This window comes from Marmota marmota, unplaced genomic scaffold (assembly GCF_001458135.2).
Source record: "Marmota marmota marmota unplaced genomic scaffold, marMar, whole genome shotgun sequence".
Classification (NCBI taxonomy): domain Eukaryota; kingdom Metazoa; phylum Chordata; class Mammalia; order Rodentia; family Sciuridae; genus Marmota; species Marmota marmota.
In genome coordinates this window covers 35,412,748-35,432,951 of record NW_025999949.1, presented here as the reverse complement: position 1 = coordinate 35,432,951, position 20,204 = coordinate 35,412,748, and the positions used below count along the sequence as shown (strand labels likewise).

Genomic DNA, 20,204 nt, shown 5'->3' with positions numbered 1-20,204 from the left:
ACACACACTCTCACACGCCCACACTCTCACACACACACCCATACTCTCACACCCACACACACACACTCTCACACACACACACACACCCCCCCACACACACACACACACACACGACTGCAATCATCCTATTATTTCCCACCGTCTCTGTGGGCAAGGACTTGGAAAGGGATTGGCAGCGGGTTCTGGGTGGTTCTAAATGCCGGTCGCCCTTTTCACACCCTGGAGGGTGGGGCCTTGTCCAGTGTAGCTGGCTGCCACTTTCCCAGTGCTCTTAGGTGGGGACCTCTGGGGAGCCCAGGCCCTGCGCAGCTGGCAGCAGAGGGACCCAGAAGCCCAAGGCCACTGCCAAGAAGGAAGTGCCAAACAATGGTCCCCACGAGGCCTGTCCTCCCACACCAGATCTGTGCTTCCAGGGACAAAGAGACTTCCTCTGTAGGAAATGACACCTAGGGAGGGCTTCCTGTGAGAGGGGTGGGAGGATGAGGCCCACCACCCCTCGTCCCTGGGGACCAAAGGTGGAGGAGGGCGGCCAAACCCAGGCCACTAACGCCTGGCTAGGTCTACCTGAGTCAGAGACTTTAGCCTGAAGGTCAGAGGCCATCACACTGAGTCCCATTCCCTGGGGGTGGGCAACCTGGAGCCCCGTGCTTTGACCCCCTGCTGTGCCGAAGGAGGCAAAGCCTGACAGATGTCCACTGTGCTTCTAGGAGCCAGTTCACAGTCACAACCCAGGCCAGGCCTGCCCTCAGGTTGTTCCTTGAACAAGCAAACCCCAAACAACTCAAATCCCAAGTGCGGGAGGTTGAGGACACTGATTAAACTCACCCACTCCTCCGCCTTTGGATCAGTCAGGAAGGTCGCGGTGGGAAGGGCCCATGCTGGCTCTGGGCTGGGAAGTGAAACAAGAAGCTGTCGGAGGAGGGCCAGCCGCCAGACTCAGATGGGTTCTCGTCCGTCCCCACAGTGAGGAGTTCCCCAGGAGTGGGCTAAGCAGGCCATGTCCACCAGAGGGGGGCCCACCTGGGGCAGGCTAGCCTGCACAGGAAGGTGGCCTCAGGGGGGTCCTTTTCCCCAGGGCGGGGAGGGGTGCCTCCCCTGGCAGAACTGGTTAGAAAGGAGCCAAGGGTGGCTGAGACCTAGAGTGGGGGGTAGGCCAGGGGGTAACCAAACTACAGCTGGGTGATGAGGCGGCACCAGCCGTGGGCCTTTCTGGGCGTGGGGGTGTCTTCCAGCAGCCAGGACAGCCATCAGCGTGGGTAGTCAGGGGAGGAGGAGCCTCGGTAAGGAGCGGCAGCAGGAGGCAGAGAGGACGCAGGTCCAGAGCCCACCTCCACACAGGGACGTCAGGAGGAACCCGTCGGGGGCATGTGGCCACCGTCCTGCTGAGGCGGAGGCTCCAGAGAAGGAGCCCTCTTGCCACCCTTCCCAGCAGTCACTCTCTACTTGGAGCAAGGAAGAGGGACGCGTCAGGAGAACCGGGAGTGTGCAGGGAGCAAGGAGGAGAGCGGAAGAATGTAGAGAGCAGAGAGGAGGGAGGGCTGGGGGGTTCACCCAGGGTGCTGGGGAGGGGGGGATGAGTGGGGAGGGGAGAGCAGNGGAGGGCTGGGGGGTTCACCCAGGGTGCTGGGGAGGGGGGGATGAGTGGGGAGGGGAGAGCAGGTGCAGGGCAAGGCACTGAGCTGGGTGTAGGAGGGATGCTGCCCTGGAGCTGTGGTCTCCCTCTGTGGACAGAAGAGAGGCAGAGTCCTCAGGACAGGCAGAGCAGGCGCTGGGGTGGGACCGCCGGGCAGGCTGCCCCTGGGACAGGGCTTCTGCTGCTAGTTACACGCAGACCAGCAACCCTCCTGCCCCGCAGTCTTCTTCTTCCAGCTACCCCACTCCCAACACACGGGTCGTACCTTTGTTCCCACATGTAGTGGGCTGAATAATGTCCAAGTCCTGACCCCTGTTCCTCAAACATGTGACCATATTTGGAAAAAGGTCTTTGCAGATGCTTGTGAAGGACTCATGATGGCATCATGCTGGGTTTGGGGTGAGACTGAAATCCAATATCAGACTGAAGTCTTTATAAGAGGGGAAGGTGCAGAGGGAAGACAGGGAAGGCCAGGGGCCAGCAGAGGCCAGAAGGAACAGGGAGGCTGGCCCAGCCGGCACCTTGATTTCAGACCTCTGGCTCGGCAACAGTGGGAGTCCACTTCCCTGGTTCTAGGCCCCCCAGTTTAGAAGTGGATACTCATGCACTGTAGCACATCCAGCCCACAGAGGGTCAGCACCTGCAAGCAAGAGACAGAACTCAGGACTCCAGGGCTCCTTGGCTGTGCTGGAGAAGTGGCAGGAGGGAACAGGGAGTGGAGGGGACAGGGTGTGGAGGGGACAGGGGAAGTTGCTGCCTTAGACCTGCAGACCTTGAGGGGAAGTAATCTCAGCGAAAGTGCTGCTGCGGTTAGCGGTCAGAAGAGGAAGTGGTGACTGGGACACCGCTGCCCTGTGACCCAGGGGCATGCTCTTACCAGCACAGCCACCAGCAGGGTGAATTCGCACCAAACGGACGCCTCATGCCCACTTGCACAGACCCCTTCCAGAGGGTCCACGGCTCACAGAGCCAGGGTGGTGTCTCCCTGGGTTTTCTGTCGTCCCACAACTACCCATCCAGGCCCTGTGCTAACTACCTGCCTTCTCCACTGAGTCTGTGCATGGGACAGACACCACTCTCAAGAGACTCATGCTAAGGGACCAGGGAAGAGGGCACAGAAGACAGGAAGCAGTTAAACCCACTCTGACAGGAGGAGCGCACAGTCAGAGCAATAACTGAGAGGGGAGGGCTGACTCCACCAGAGTCTCCATCCTGCCAAGGGGCGCCGTGGTTCTGCCTCTGCACAGAGGTAGGATTTAGCCATTGGCACAGGAACAGCATGGGCAAACTGGGATAGTGCCGGGCCCTTGGGCACGCACAAGTGGCTTGGCTTTCCTGCCCTGAAGGGGCAGCTGGATTAAAAGGAAAGAGAGGGCCAGGCCGTGTTGTGCATACCTATAATCCCAACAGCTTGGGAGGCTGAGGCAAGAGGATTACAAGTTCAAGGCCAGCCTCAGCAACTCAGTGAGGCCCCGAGCAACCTAGTGAGAGCTTATCTCAAAAATAAAAAATAAAGGCTGGGGATGTGGCTCAAGCGGTAGCGCACTCGCCTGGCATGCGTGCGGCCCGGGTTCGATCCTCAGCACCACATACAAACAAAGATGTTGTGTCTGCCGATAACTAAAAAATGAATGTTAAAAATTCTCTCTCTCTCTATCTCTCTCTCTCTCTCTTAAAAAAAAAATAAAAAATAAAAAATAAAAAATAAAGGCTGGGTTGTGGCTCAGTGATTGAGCAATCCTGGGTTCAATCCCTTGTACCAAAAAATAAATAAGTGAAAGAAAGAAAGAAAGAAAGAGGGCTTGGGGGGAGGACGGGTGTGAGGGCCCAGGGAACAGTCCAGCCTCCCGGGGCTGCTATATCCAAGAGCCAGAACCTGGCAGCTGGATGACAGCGCTGAAGTCGGCCGTGGAGGCCTGGGCAGGGCATGCGGTCTTGGCTCTGGGGAGCATCACCCAGGCCTTGTGCAGCCTCGGCACCAATCCTGGGTGCTCCCTGGCTTTAGCCACAGCACTCCAATCCCTGCCTCCATTCATGTGGGGCACCTGCGTCTGCCTCCCTTCTCTCTCCCTCCGTGTGTGTGTGTGTGTGTGTGGTTGTTTCTTTTTTGTGGTGCTGGGGATGAACCCAGGGCCTTGTGCATGTAGAGAAATTTTCCACCCCTGAGCCACAGCCCCAGTCCCTCTTCTTCTAAGGACACCAATCCTCGTCGATTTGGGGGTCCTAACTGAATCAAAATTGATCACATGTGGAGAGACCCTATTTCCAAATAAGGATTCACAGACACTAGGAGTTGGGATTTGGACAAATCTTTCAGAGAACATGATTCAACTGACATCAGGGAGGAAGACAGATGGGACTTGCTGCGGATTAGATCATGTGGGGGCAGGGTACATAGGAAGCAAAGGAGAGACGGGTCTCGGGGCTGGGGAGGAAGCTCTGGCCCAGATGCGTTGGGGCTGGATGGTCCCAGCCAGGAACTGAGGCTTCCGAGATGACCTGGGCACAGTTCACGGCCTTTGGGAGCTCTCAGACCAGCATCGAGGCAGGAAGGAAGCTCAGGCTTGCCAGGTACAGCAATGAATGTGTCTTGGGGACATGGGGCAGGGACAACTGGAGCTGTCCCAGGGGGCAGGACAGGCTCCAGAGAAGTACTAGTAGGCCTGAGCCAAGAATGCCCATTGGGCTCTGAGTGACAGTCCTTAGTGCCCCTGCTGCCTCAGACACACACACCATGGCCACATTCACTAGCCTCGTTTCTCCACAGTTTAGGACCTTCCAACTGCCACATAGGGCAGTCCCCCGATCCCCCCCCCCTCAAGCCCTGCATCCCAAGGCCCCCCAAAGCTTCCTGAATTTAGGCAGCAGGTTAAAAAAAAAAGCAACTCCCTTGACTCCTGGTCTCACCTCAGTGTGTTTGGAACCACTTCTCCCAGGGAGCTCTGGTCATTTGCCCCACCCATTTATGGAACCTAAAAGTGGTCCTCACTGCGCCCTCTTCCAGTTCCACACTCCTCATGACCCTCCAGACCCTGGTCAGCCCCCAAGTAGAGTGGTCCAGGGGAGGTACTGGACCCACCTTTCAATGTTCTCATTCATTCTGCCCAGGGCAAATGGGCCCAGCAGCCTGCGACTACCTCCTGCCCCATTCCCTCACTCTCAGGCAGCTGGTGGCAAAACTGGGATTGGAAAAAAAGAGAAGGGAGAGGCCCCAAGAAACCCCACAGCTGAGCATCAGGCCCAGGGCTCCAGGGCAGACATGTGGGAAATGACAGGTAGGGCCAGGGAGCTGCTGCCAAGAGCATCCCAGCCAACTGCACCCCAGCAGTCCTGCGCTGACCCCTCACGGTGAGCCTTGGGACCTTGTCGTCCGCAGGTGGACGCCATCCTCCAAGACTGCTGGGCCTTGTTGGTGGCAGGGCAAGGCCTCAGGCTACCTTGACTGCTTAGTGAAGGTCTAGAGCTGGCTTTTCTTTTTTTTTAATATTTTTTTTTAATTTGTAGATGTTCACAATATCTTTATTTACTTATTTATTTTTATGTGGTGCTGACGATAGAACCAGTGCCTCACATATATGAGGCAATGCTTTACCTTCAGCCCAAGAGCTGGCTTTTCCTTCAGTTCCTCCATCCTGGGCCATTAGCCAAATGACCTGGGGCACATGCCGTCCCCCAGCATGTTTTCTTATCTTCAGAAAAGAAAGCAATTGTGGTGTTTCCTTGAGTGTATTGCAAAGAGTCAATGACACAATGCAAGTGAAGGTCTTAGCATATCTCCTGGCAGATGATAGGCGCTCCCTGGGGAAACTGCTCATGCCCCCGGAGAAGCCAGCCGTGGAAACCAGGCCAGAGGTTCAATTTATTGGGGGCCTTATTAAAACATGCTGGCCCACGTGGAGAGTGGCCGCGTCAAAGGTTGGCGAGCTTAGCAATGGAATTGTGAACGCAAACAACCGGCTGCTCTTTACCTGAAGAGTTCCTCCCTCCACGGTGATCTTAACTTCCAAAGACTGAACCCTGCCATGTAGCTTGCTCAAGTCTTCTGCCCCTTCCCTCCTCATCTCTGTCACAGGGGTCAGGGAACCGCACACTTTAGAGGGATTTCACGTGTACCCACAGTCAAATTCTCATGACACTTCAATGTCACTGCTGCCACATCCAAAATCCCGCTGGGGACGAGCTCTCAGGACCGGCAGCATTTAGAGGGTTTGGCTCACAGATGGTCCCCTCCCTGGCTGGCAGATTCCAGTCTGTCTTCCTTCGCTGTTGTCACGAGTCGCCGTTGCCATGGCACCTGTGTGTGTGAGGGAGACGATCGTGCATCCTGTCAGCTGTGGAATGAGGTGGAGGGAAGAGCCTGCCGAGTGTGGGAGAGAGCCTTCTGGGCTCCGCAACTGACGAGGTGGTGGCTGGGGACAGGAGGGATCCTAGGCCACCTCTAAGCTAGAAAAGAGATGAATTGAGGCCTAGTGCAAATCTGGACAAGGGTGGCTGCAAAGCATGCTGGGGCTTCTGCAGCACAGGCCACAGGAGGCCGAAGAAGTGAGAGGGAGGGCCTTTTGCTGGCCTTCTCCTGGTTCTGTGCCTGCCTCCCTGCCCAGCCCAAAACAAATCACACCACTCCCCTGTTCACACAGCTTCGGAGCCTCCACTCTCCTTCAGAACAGAACCTTCCTCCAGGGCTTCAGAGCATCCCTCTGCTCTCATTCCTGGGTTCCTGCAGCCTCACCCGCTGCAGTCCGGCCGACAGATCTTCCTTCTGCTGTCTCTCCCCTGTGGAAAGCGTGCAGATGGCCTGCCTGGAGGCTCTCACCCATGCTCCTTCTGCCTGAGAGTCTTTTTCTCAGGTCTCCTGGGGGCTCCTCCTGTCCTTCAGTTCTCAGATCCAATGTCACCCCTCAGAGAGCCCCTGCCCCATGTAAAATGCACAGCACACCCCCGACCCATGCCGTGTTCTCCATGTCAGAGGCAGCTGTGTCTGCTGTTGGCTGGGCGTCTGCCCCACCTGATGGAACACCCTCCCCAGGGCAGGTCTGCCTGTTTCATCACTTCCGCCCAAGAACCTAAATCAGCATCTGTGCAGCATTCGCTAATGGGTCTTGAATGAAGAATGACCACCACTAGCTCTCCTTTCTGCAAGCCCATGCCCTCAACTCTGGAATGAACAAGGAGGGTGGGCATCGCCACGGAAACCTCTGCTCAGGCCCCCTCTGTTACAGGCGCCCTCAGCCATGCTACCTTTCCAAGGAGACTCTATTTCTGGGCATCCATTTCTTGATGCCTAGTGTGACTGAAATCATTGAGCTGAGTCAATCAAAAGGAGACTATTCCAGGAGCCTGACTCTGTTCTTGATAGCGAACTCAAAATCGTAAGCTTTTCAGCACACACCGCCTCCTCGTTACGTAACCTGCAAATCTGTAACCTGGACCCCTGAGCCACACGTGCTCCTGTCTCCCTGCCATACTTCTCCATCACTCAGCCTCGAGCCCAAGTTTCAGTCATGTCCGTGCCAGGGCCAGCCTGAATGGACCTGGGGAGCAGGGGTATCTATGAGCAGAACCCCATGTCAGTAGAAGCCTAGCCATTTGCAGTGGGGGTGCTCAAACTGGCAGTATGATCCAGGAAGCTGATCTTGACATGCAGCCTGGTGGCTGAGGTGGGGGCAAAACTCCCAGCATCCCACGTGTCACCAACTTGCCTGCAGCTGAAGGAGAGTTCAGAAACCAGGCGGGGTTTCAAGCAGATGACCGGCTTCCCAGAAACTGGCAAAGGAAAATAGTCCCGAACCATGCCCAGGGAAGTGGAGTGGAAAACTGGAGAGGAGGCAGAGGAGGCAGGGAGAGAGGGGTAAAGTGGAAGAGCAGGGTCCGGGGTGGGGCACCTACACTGGTGGAAGAGCCTGGGTGGAAGCTGGGCCTAGGACCAGGCTGTTTCTCCCCTGCTTGCTGCTCCTTGCCAGGTGCTCATCTCTCCATCGAGGTTGCCTCCGTCGCTCCCGCATCAATTCTGAGAGGCAGGCACGATCTGTCCTTCCCACCTGTAGGGCAGGAGAGCTAAGGCACAGAGAAGCCACATGTCTAAGGGTTCCACAGGCAGTGAACATCAGTGGCAGGATCAGAGCCACGTCCATCTGATGTCCGTGCAATTAACAGGCCCCGTTTCCACCACACCCAACAAACGAGAATGCAAGGAGGAACAAGGAAGGACCTGGACCAAGCATTGGTGACAGGACACATACACGGAAATGACATGATGAAGCGGCAGGGCTGGGCAGTGGCTGCCCCGTGCCCCGAGGCTCCCAAGGTGAAGGGCCTGCAGTCGGAGGACATCCAATCTGCCTTAGCTGTGCAGGCGGCGTCAGGGGTGCCTCCCCTCCCACACGGAGACGGAGCGCCAGCTCGCAGATGTCCGCTGGGCTCTGCAGTCTGGCTGCTTCTGCCCACCTGGTGCTTGGTCCTGGGCTCTGCAGCCCAGACAGGGAGGCCAGGCCTCTGGGGATTTTCCCAGGTTGCCATCTCCTCTCCACACACCACAGCAGCACGGCAGTTCTCAAGAAGAGCCAAAAGGCACGACTCTTGGAAGACAACCTCCCTGCCTCTTTTGCCCCCACCTGGACTATACCAGCACTCTTCAGCTTCTTTCTGGGTGAGGCCTAGGCCCAGGGGCAGCAGAAGGCCCTGCCTGGCTTGGGAGCAGCTGAGGTATCTGACCCAGGAGTTTTTGCTTCAAAATCAGAACAAAAATCTTGACTGGGGCCCTTCATTGCTCAGCTTGCATACTTACCTGTCTGTGAATTAAACCCAGCAAGACCCCTGTGAAGACAAACTGGGACACCAGACACGAGGAAGGGGGGCACTCTCTCCATGAAGCCCCAAGGCTGTAACCGATGCTAACCTGGCCACTGGGGCCACCATTACACGAATTCCATATTTTTACTTTTCAGTTATTAAAAACGAGCATTTACATCTTGGGTTTGGATCAAATGTGTAAAAGTCACTTCCTGAATTTTGAATTCATTTCCTTGGTTCTCAGAAGCAATGGTTATAGCCCTACTATGTGCAGGGTTCTGTGCCAAATGCTGAGGAGAGTTTAAACCAAGGGGAAGCAATTAACACTTGGATGACTTCACAATCAAAAACAGTCATGCATCATGTAATAACGGGGACCTTTCTAAGAAATATGTTGTTGGCAATTTCACTGATTTGTGAGCATGGTACGGTGCACTGGCGCAGACTAAAACGGCAATGAGATCAGCAGGCAGTGCCGTCTGACGGGACCTCTGCTGTACATGTGTTTGTTGTCGACAGAAACATCACTGTGGGGTACGTGGCTATTGTAACAACGATCATGAGGTGACTTTCTATTGGGTGCCATGTTTATTTCACAGAACTGTCTCAAGGACCTTATAGTATTGTGCATTTGGCTGCAGGTAACGGGAAACTCACCCTCTCACTTAACCAAGATGGCTTTCTGACCTAACCAGTTCTCCCAAGATTAGCAATCCAGAGCTGGCTTGGTGACTCAGCAACACTGTCAGGGACCCAGGACCCACACTCTTCCTGCCTTTTTACCCTGCCTTCTAAGGTGTGTGGGCTTTTATCTTCATTCTGATCAAGTCAAGTTCACAGAGTGACAACTTTATCTCCAAGCCCAAGTCTTCCTTATAAACAAAACAATGTCGGTAGCCACCACCAGAACAGAAAGATTCTGAAGCAGCATCTCCAGATGGGCATCGCCACTCATGTGGAATGAGGGTCTGTTGGAAATGAAGAAGGAGAGGGACGCTGGGGGAAGCCCATCAGGATGATCTTCCTCTCATAAATGAAGCTCAGTAGAGAAAGTCAGGTATCTTAATCGCAAGTTCCAGGGCAGCCTCAACAACATAGGGAGCCCTCATCTTAAAAAAATAAATATACAAAGGGCTGGGGATACAGCTCAGTGGTGAAGGGCCCCTGGGTTCAATCCCCAGTAACAGTGGGGGAAAGGGTCAGAAGGGTTTCCTTGAAAGGAAAAGAGAGAACATGGGCCAAGTTAGAATTCTTTACAGGGTGGAGGAGGCAGTCAGCTGGGCTCACTCACGTGTCAATCGTTTTTGGTTTTATGATTCCATATATAGTGTCCCTGTGTTACATTGTGATTCACTGAAAGTTACTAAGCACTTTCTACAGTTGCCTTGAAGCCACTCTAGGTTTGCTGTCCAGAAATTAAATACCACTGGTTGAACACTGTGACCCCTGTTGAGCTGGTGGCCTGTAATACTGCCGTCTTGATGTTTTACCAGGCTAGCCCACTCTCAGTTGTGGGTTTTGCTCAACTGTTATCTTCTCAGAGAGACCTTTCTTGATTCTGCCTCTCCGCACCGAGTTCCTTGCCATTACAAGGCCCTACTTTGTTTTCTTACAGCACTTTATAATGCCTGAAGTCAACACACAGCCTCTGTGTGCGTGTAATGTGTGCATACCCCTGCAGCTAGCTCCATCCCCGGCCCAGTGTTGCCACTGACACTGGATGCAGAAATTAGGGAATTGGTTTGTTCTGAAATTCTGAGAGTGTCAGAGCAGGTAGGTTGGAGAGACTCTGGGAAAGTTGCCTCCCTGGATTTCCTAGAGATGATTACTCAAAGAAGACTGCTCTAAAGCATCCAGGGAGTCCATGCATAGGACCCACCCAGCCCCTTCTCACTTTATTTGGGAAAAGCTGGGTCAGCCAGGCCACTGCACTGCTCAGCCTGGGCGCTGCTGCTCACAGTTCCTGGGGCTGGAGGGGGGTGGAGCCAAGAGGTGGGCAAGGGAGGCACTGGTGGGGGACGTGTCTGAGGGAGAGTGTCTGGGAGGTGGGTTGAGGTTGGGCCTGCCCTTATCTGCCCCCTGCCCTGCCTCTAGACGTGTTGGCCCTCTAGGGCTCTGTGCTTATTAGGTCCCCTGGGTGGCCAAGACCAGGGCCAGGACCAGAACACGGAGAGATGAGATTCCCAGCAAGGCCAGGAGGCAGGGCAGAGCCTCAGGACCGTCTAGCCCCTCTGGGCAGCAGGCCAGGTGGTGACTCAGCGGCCCTCCCTCCTTGCCGTCAGTGGGCTTGGGGCTCGGGCTGACTCAGCTGGCTTTTTGAGGTTCCTGCTTGCTCAGGGCTTCTTGTGCTTATTCAGTACTTGACCTCCTTGTGGCCATCCTGAACCTCCTGCTCTAGAGCTGGCTCTGAATCCTTTCACCTCTGGTTAAAAGAATCTGGGGACTCTTCCTGTATCTCCCAGTCCAAATTCCCAAGGGGGACCAGCTGGCCAGTGTCCCGGCTTGGGCAGCTGGCCTATGGGTTCGTTCCCAGGGTACATTGCCCACCCTGCCCACTCTCACCAGCTGGACTTCAGTGAGGTCATGAGGGAAAGAACAGCCAGGTAGCATGATGGGCGTGTCCCTACACCCCTCACCTGCCTGGTGTCCCAATGGCTCCATGGCCTGCCACAGTGCCTTTGCTCTGACACTGTCTTATCAATTCAGAGGTTGCCTCCTCAATGGGGTTTTCCTAGATTTACAGTCAAATGTCACCTTTCCCTTCTTGGAGCCTTGAACTCCCTCTGACTGCTTCCCTGGGTGTATCTCATGATACTGACTTAGTAATTTATGTGGACGGAGTAATAGTCCCACCGAGATATCCACACCTTAACCCCTGAACCCTGTGAGTATGTGACCTATGTGGCAAGGGACTTTGCAGAAGCAATTAGGGATCTTGAGATGGGAGGCTTCCTGGATTATCTAGTAGGCCCAGTATAATCAAGTAGGTTCTTGTAAGAGAGAGGACAAAGGGCCCAGGTCAGTAGAGGGGAGGCAAGGACAAGCAGAGGTCAACGCGACTCCTAGAGAAGGTGGAGGCTACCAGCAAAGGAGTGTGGGCAGCCCCTTCCAGCCTGGAAAGTGAGGAGCCTGCAGAAGCAAGCAGCCTGCCAACACCTTGATTAGCCCACGAGACCTACAGGGGGACTTCTGACCTCCAGAACTTTAAACCAATAAATCTATTATTTTTTTAAACCTTTATTTTTTATTTATATATGGTGCTGAGAATTGAACCCATGTATGAGGGCAGTGCCTCATACATTCAAGGCAAGTGCTCCACCAGTGAGCCACAACCCCAGCCCAATCTATTATTTTTTAAAAATATTTTTTTAGATGTTGATGCACCTTTATTTTATTCATTTATTTATATGTGGTGCTGAGAATCAAACCCAGTGCCTCATATGTGAGGCAAGTGCTCTACCACTGAGCTACAGCCACAGCCCCTGTTTTTTTTTTTTTGTTTGTGTTTTAAGCCTCTAAGTTTGTGATGATCTACTAGAGAAGCAATTGGAAACTAATGCAGTTGGCACAGGTGGGATTGTTGCTGCACTAGAAAAAATATCAGCTTCTTCAGGGCAGTGGCTGAGTCCACATCTGTGTACATCTTTGTGCACATTTCTAAAATATCTATAGATGCTTGCATCGATCCACCAGTTATTAACTACACCAATCATTCATTCATCACCCCCCTGCTCTGGGCTGCCCCCACTGGACAGCCTCGGGAGGAAACAGTCCTAGAGGAAGGGAGAAGCTTTTCCCTGCAGCACCTGCATCATCCACCTGTCTTTTCAAATACTTTTATAATGAAGAAGACATGGTTCTTTTTTTCCATACGATTCCCAAATATTGTAAGGAAATGTCATAAAACTTCAAGGAAGGATCCTACTTCAGTCATTCTGTTTTCACCTCCCCTACTGGCCTCCTGTTAAGGTTTGAGGATTAGCCAAAAGTAATATCAGGACTTATGTGGTGTCGTGGGGCTGTTCAGCCTGTCCTACCATCAAAGATCCTTGGGACTGTCCCTGCCACAGCTTCTGCCTCAGCAGGGGCTCCCTGAAAAGGCATTTCTGAGCTTAAGAATCTCAGCAAATGTTATTTTGGCAGCTCCGCCAGGACCAGCCTCCAGAGGTGCTCACAATGGTCTCCGAGGGCTCATCCAGCTCACTCTGGGCAGCCAGGGGTTCCTTGGGTCATCCTGGCCCCATGAGAATACCCAGAGTGTCCAGGGCCCTGATAGAAATACTCTCCTCCCTGTCTGACAGGACTCCGTCCCCCCACACCAGGCCCCAAGCAGCACCCTCTACACCTGGAGGAAGAGGATGGCCAGTCTCCACTGAGAGCTGCTGCTGGTGGCCAGCAGGCCCTCTACCCAGACAGACACAGGGGGGTTCAGAGGTCAGGGCCACACACTGAGGGCAGGGAGCCAGGCCGCACCCACGCTGTGAACCTGGAGAGCTGGGCTGGCCTCCAAGGCCCTCCCACCTTCTGAGGTCTCAAGGCCATGGTGTGGCCTCCCTCCTGGCTGTCGGCTGTCTCTTCACTGGGCCACGTGTGCTGACTCACTAAACCCACACTGATGATTCCAGAGAACAGCACAGGCGCCTCTGAACAGCTGAATGGCTGGAGGACAGGCCTGCCCCCGGGGCCGTCCACCTGGCCCCCTTTGGTTTGTAGAGTCATCTCCCACTCTCCGGCTTGGTGTCTTTCCCTGTGTTTATTACATTCGTTCACAGTGGCGCATATGCCTGTGTCTAGTTGGTAATTTCCATCTCTAGCGTGCAGCCCAGGAGGGAGCCGCCCAACACCCTCCCTGTGGCCCCTCTCAGGCCCCACCCATCTCCCTCTCGTGGTCATCCCAACTGGACTGATGGGAGGGTCAGCCAAGCCCAGAGCTCCGGAAAGTACAACTCTTATCTGCTTCCTCCCAGCCATTGCATTGTCTTAAAACAGGAGTGGAAGACTAAGGGCTGTGCAGGTCGTGGGGCTTAGGGACTGAAGACATGTGACAGGCGGCATGGACCCAGGCCACGCTGCTGCGCTGGTGGTGAGCAGCAGGGCCCCGGGCAACAGGCACCTGGGCTCAAACCCTGGCTCCAGTTCCACTACTTGTTAGCTGCGGGGCCTGGGGTCAGCTCCTCTCCCTGGCCTCAGTGTCCTCACCAGTGAAAAGGGGGTAACAGAAGTGAACACCTCTCGGGCTGGTACACGGTTGACACAGGGTCAGATCAGTAAAGCACTGGGAACGGGGCCTGGACACACAGGTCTGGACAAACATTTGCTCAATAAATGACACTTCCCTCTCTCCCTCCTGAGCTCTGGGCCTAACGAGAAAGATGCTGCAGGTCCCACATGGAGGAGAGGCCTGAGCTGTCCTGTCCCTTCTTTCAAGCCCCATAGAGGGAGGGGAACACAGGGGGGCACTCCCATCTGTGGAGGACTAGGAACAACGTGGTCACCTAGCTAACACCTGCTGTGGCCCCTGCTTGTGACATACGGCTCACTCCTCATGACGGCCTTCCCAGGGAGTATCACTAGCCCAATCTTCCCAAGAGGCCACTGGGACTCACAAAGGGAGGCAACTTGTCCAAAGGGAGGCAGCAGCAGGTGCACACTAAGTTGTGCAGTCGTCCTTCATCTCCCTATCCCTGCTTCCTCTGGCGAAGTGCTGGTCAGCTATTGTTCTGGGAAGAGATAGTAGGGTTTGGCGACAGACAGCAAGGACCGTAAGACACATGCCTTGGCATGACATTGGGAGGATTCAGACCATGTGGTGGAGGGGGTGGGATTTGTCCACCATCCCTTCCCTCAGTCACGAGGAAGGTCCTCATGGGCCCTGCTCCTAAGAGGAGCAGCAGCAGCAGGATAGACAGAGTCCTCACCTGAGTCCAGCAGGCTCAGGGCCCCAGAAACCCTCTGCCTGTGGGATACAGACACAATGTACCTGTCACCGTGCTGAGCAAAGCACAAGGAAGAGCAAGAGAAGAGCGAGGCCTTTGCTCTGACCTTCCAGGAGAGCCCACGCAGAGGGTGCAGGCCAGCAGACCAGTGCAGAGGGGTAGGAACACAGAGGGCAGGGGACAGAAATGGGGTCTAGCATAAAAGGGGTACAATCTCAGGTGTAGGTCAGCTCTCACAGTCAGGAGAGTGGGAGGAGCTGACCTGTGCCACACTGCCCTCCTGCCTCTGCAGCACTCACAGAGGTCTGCACAGGCCCGCAGGCCCGCAGGCACCTTGGCAATTCATGGGTAGCTGGAACCCAACTGACCTCTGCTTCTTGGTCCTTCCACAGTACCCAGCCCAGGGCCCTGTTCAGCACCATGCGCATAGTAGGTGCTCAGTGACTGCTCAGAGTTTCATTTATAGATTGGAAGAAGACAGCTGCATACAAAAGGTGCTCCCAGGGGGCCCAGACCTCAGGTATGACACAGGAGGCAGCATCCACAGCCACACACACTGTGGCACCCAACCCTTCAAGGCAAACACCTGTGCTTACCTGATTCGAGTCCCCAACTGGACATATGAGTGAGTGGAGGGATGTGGGTTGACACATCCCTTCCAGCTCTCCAGCCCTGTGTCCTCTTGGGAAACACCACACACCCACACAGGCCACCCACTCACACCAAAGGGTGTGCTCCAGGATGACCAGTACTCGCTGGGCCTTCGCCAGGCCTTGCCCACGACGCCTCATTCACAGAAAACTCCGGACTGCTACACGTGACCGTCTCTCAGCATTCCCCTGTGGAGGGTGCTGATGCCAGGCCGGCTTCTCAGAGACCCACTGGGGCCCAGTCCAACCTACAGAAAGCCTCAGCTGGTTTGTGACACCTGCCAGCCCCAACTTGTTTACCGTGGAAATCCGCCTGCCATGTAACTTCTAGAGATGGTGAATTTTCCTAAAGCATTGTTTTAAAACCAGCACAATGATTTATTTATTGAGCACCCCTGCAGGCTTTGCAATTTGTGTGAGCACAAAGCTTCAGCCTTGCCTCCGGAGAGCTGCCAGTGGGTCAGCTGATCGCCTGTCACGGTCTAAATGTCACCCTTTTGTGATTCACGGTGGACGGGCCAGGAAGTGAGCCAAGGAAAGTGGGGTGACATGCAGCAAGGCCTGCAGCCCAGCTTCCACTCCTGAGAGGTGAAGCAACTCACCTCAACTCTTTAGGGAGCCAGGGAGCTGCTGCCTCCCAGGGGCTGGCCTGAGTCCAGCTCTTTTCCTGTCCCTGAGGCACAGGTGGCAATCTCACCCTGCTGAGTCACCTGGGTGTTTTCCAAGTGAAGACGGTGATCACCAACCACAGCAAACACAGAGTTCCTTAGTCCCAGGTGGCAGCGGCTCGAGGTGGCCGATTTAGAAATGTCTCTCTCTACATATGTGTCTGCAAATGTCATTTATAGAGTATTCAGAGAGTCCCAGACATTCTACTGGACACACTAAACTAATCCCAAACTACAGACAGGCTTTATAATCTGTATCCTGACCACTAACATTTGTGTCCTTCACAAATGGACACATGGTCCATTTAAGCAGCGACCATTAAAGTGTAGCCTACCAGACAGGTGTCTGTGTGGGGAGAAGAATACCATACCAGTTCTTCCTTATGAGTGAATCATTGATGTTTTATGACAAGCCTGTGAGGGTATCATGATGATCTCCATCATCACCTCAATCATAGGGAGCCCAAGTCCTAAGGAGTGGATAGTTCAGGCAAATCAAGAAGTGAAAACAGCCCAAGGTAACAGACATACGCAGGAGCGTGGGTAGAGGCAGGTTGTTAGGGAACCCTCAGCACTGGATTCCGTATAAGGTGACCCCCATTCTTTGCCGGGTTCTGCCCAGAACTCGTGACCCCCCCTCACGTGCTTTGGTGCTAATTTGCTGAATGTCACAAGTGAGTCATTGACTTTTCTATGCTTCAGTTTCCAACGTAGTGTGACCACACTGGTCCTCGACACGTTGGCACAGGTGTCCTACGAACAGCTAGATCCACGTGCGGAGTATTTCTGGCTTCAGGGGACTGAGGTGCAAATGAGACGGAAGCAGCCCCCACCTTCAGGAATGCCCAGGAGGGTGCAAGAGGATAGTGAGGGACATGGGGACCGTGAGGGCACATGGAGCCCAGACTGAGAAGCTTGAGGTGGGGCGTCATGAAGGAGGGGACACCAGGGCAGGGTTGAAAAGGTGGGTGAGGAGGATGGCCAGGCTAAAGCAGACTGTGGGCACTTGTGCAGCAGGGGCAGCTTGAGCAGGGACAGGGAAGCCAAGAGGGATAAGAGGTGACTGGGTGGAGCTGAGAGCATGGGGCCGGTGTGGGCAGATTCAGGTTCAGAAAGGCCCGTGAGTGGACTTGTGTGGGCTGCCGAGCGAAGCTTAAATGGGCCCCAGTCTGGCTACAGGAGCCTGGGGACAGGACAGAAGGGACCAAGCCAAGGAACAGTTCCTAATTATTCTGGGCCTGTTGGCAGAAAGGTATGCACACACTGAATATAGCTCAAGGCGATTCCAAGCTGGATTCTGCCCAGACCTCCCATGTCCACAAACCTCTGGTGCTAATTTGCTGAATGCGACGAGTGAGTCACTTACCTCACCTCAGTGTCCCCCTTCGGGTGACCATCCTGGTCACCAACATCATCAACAGGGTGCTGGGAGAACAGCAAGCTGCCATCTGCAGAGGGGTGGGAAGCAGGGGTGGGTGCAGAACTTACCCTGCTGTTTATTTGTAGCTCAGGAGCCTGTGGGCCTCCAAGCCTCTGCTGAAGCGCGTGTGCGCCTGTGGGTTGTCACAGCATTAATTATCTGGTGAAGGTTATAAACTACCACTTGCCTTGGCTCGATAACTTCACAGAAAAGGGCTTTATCACCATCTCGGCTAAATGCAGACGCAAAAAAACTGAAGAAGACGAAAAGGAAAGTAGCTCAAGCCAAAGAATAAATGACATTTCAGAAAAAGCAGAAGAGATAGGGAGACCAGTTGTGATTTAAAATGACAACATGTCAAATGACATATTGCTGGTTTCCAGCTTACCTCAGGGTGGAAAGAGGCAGGGGCACAGTGAGCTAGGCAAGAGACCCTATGGCAGGAAGCAAAGGGTTCGCCCTGGGCAGTCTCACTCAGTCTCTTGGCTCCTCAGTTGTCTCATCTATAAAATGGGATAATAATAACATGTAACTTGAAAATGACGGTGAGAGGTTATAGACTCACATGCCTGCTCCCTCAGGTGGTGTTTTAGTCAGCTTTTTTCGCTGCTGTGACTAAAAGGATCTGACCAGACAACTGCAGGCAGGAAAATTTATTTGTGGGCTCACAGTTTCAGAGGTCTTAGTCCATAAAAGGGTGGCTCCATTCCTTGGGGCTTGAGCTGAGGCTGAACATCACTGCGGGAGTGTGGCAGAGGGAAACAGCTCACATCTCAGTGATCAGGAAGCAGAGAGAGACTCTACTTGCCAGATACAAAATATATATCCCATAGCCACACCCCCAATTAACCACTTCTTCCAGCCACACCCCATCTGCATCCAGCTACCACTCAGTTAATCCCTTCAGGGAATCAATCCATTGATTAGTTTAAGACTCTTACAACCTAATCATTTCTCCTCTGAATCTTCTTGCATTGTCTCACGTGTGAGTTTTTGGGGGACACCTCACATCCAAACCATACAGGTGGGCAACAATTATAGCTTCCATCATTTGCTAAAGATGCAAAAGTTAAGCACAGAATCAGTAGGTGCTTAGATTGGATTTCATCTTGCAGAGTTTTCACCTAATGTCCTATCTCATTTGTCTTCAGACCCTGTGTCCTTCCGTCAGATGAAAGACAGACAGTGGCATGCTGATAAAAAGTCAAAACCAGACTTCTTCGAGGCGCTGGGAGCCCTGATTTGTGGTGCTCACCCCTTTGTGTGGGGTAACCCTATTGCCCATTTCCAGCTGCCCACTTGAGTCTGGTAAGTGCTGAGTTGGGAAGAGGTGCTTGGGAGCTGGTCACACAGCATTTCCACCAGAGATGCACCATGGATGAGGGCACAGGTAATAGTGATGATCTTATATGACAGCAGATGTCATCAAGTGATGAGTCTGAATAATTAATTTGCTCTTAAAAAATTTAATGGAAGCTCATGAAATTTAACTTTGGTTGGATGCTGGGAATGGACCCAGGGTCCTTGTGCATGCTGGACAAGTGCACTACCCCTGAGCCGTACCCTAGGCCCTCCCCTAGAACTTAATCCCTAACAGTGGCCGTGTTTAACAGTGGGTTATACTCATGATCAGCACAGCTGGCAACTGCCCACCACTACATGCAGAGCATCTGCTGTGGAGTCTACACAGTAAGAGCTCAATATATGCTCGCTCCTTCTCTCCAGATCTGACATTGCCTCCTTGACTATTCCTGGATACGTGGAACAGAATGCATAGGAACGTCTAGAAAGGTGAGATGGAAAGAGAATGGAGAGGAGACCGTGGAAGAGAATGCAGAGGGCTGGGGATATACCTCAAGAGGAGAGTGGGGAAATCTTGGGAAGGGAGCAGGAGCCTGGTCTGGAAGGCTCTGGGCAGCTGTGGACCCCAGGAGATGGACATCCTCTAGAAGAGGAATCCAGTGGTGGATCCATGGGAGATGTTTGCCCTTTGTGGCTGCCCCACACCAACTTCCCTCCTACAGGCTGCTACTCCGAATGCAGGGACTGAACAGGAATCTCCAGGACATAGTTACATGACCTCTTCACTCAAGTGATGCACCTATGGGAGTCTCAGTCCTGAGTAGGGAAGGGAAGATGAGATTGCTATAATAATGCATTCCTGGTGATATGCACCAGGGGAGTGGGGTCCTTCCCTATTCATTTCTCCTGCCTGGTCCCCAGAAGGCCCCCTAGCACCTGCCCAGTATCCAGGATTTACTGGCTAAAACATTTTATTTCCCATTTTCTTCAAATCTGGTGTGGCCACACGGGATGTAAGGAGGTCTGGGTGGTTTGGGGAGAATGTGTACCAAGGAGTCTCTCTTCTTTCCTGCTTCATGGAATGTGGGGCTCTGGCAGCCGTCTTAGACCTTGATGTGATCTGAGAGAGGAAATCAGATATGGTGGAGCAGAAACAGGAAGAGCCTGGGGCTCTGCTGACTTATGGAATTTCCATACCAGTTCTCTTTTCTTTCTCTGGACTGTGTTCACAGAACAGAATAAAACCTTTTTTTCCCTCTTGCAGGAGGGCCTCTGTTACCCATAGAGGGAGTCAACCTGGGGAAGCTTCCTTTCCAGGGAAACCCCTTCGTTGAAGGCCCCAGGCAGGCTTCTATTGCTAGGAGGCTCCATGGATCCCACTCCCAGCCATTGTGCCCTCTTTAGTCCAAACCCACACCCAGGCACAATGTCTCGTGTGCCTTGTTCCTGACCCAATGGAGCTTGTGTGCCTCCCTAAGGAGACGTGCTGTGCCCTTGACCAGAATGTCCTTCCCTGATTTTGTCTCCTCTTGAGACTCAACACAATCATCATCTTTGTGGCAACATGTCTTAGATGGCTCTGTGTCACAGTTCCTTTTTACCTGTCTGCTTCCCACCAGACAGCCGGGTGTATAGCTCCCATGCAGTGTGTCCGAGGGGCTTGGTGCATGTGGTTTGAAGGAGTGCAGGCAGGTTGCAGACACAGGGGGCAGAGGTGGCTTCAGGCTCTATAACCAGATCCATCAATCTCTTCCCACAGGCCCGCTGCCTACCTGGCTCTTTTCATGCACAGAGCAGAGTTAGATG

General features: G+C 53.7%; 1 long non-coding RNA gene across 1 annotated transcript; it reads right to left on the bottom strand.

Moving 5' to 3' along the window:
- Positions 1 to 5,106: 5,106 nt before the first annotated feature.
- LOC125616507 lies at positions 5,107 to 8,650 on the bottom strand. The gene is made up of 2 exons (XR_007347138.1): positions 7,520 to 8,650; positions 5,107 to 5,927 (listed from the first exon to the last, which is right to left on the bottom strand). It is a non-coding gene; the product is annotated as an uncharacterized LOC125616507 (long non-coding RNA).
- Between the last annotated feature and the right edge of the window lie 11,554 nt (positions 8,651 to 20,204).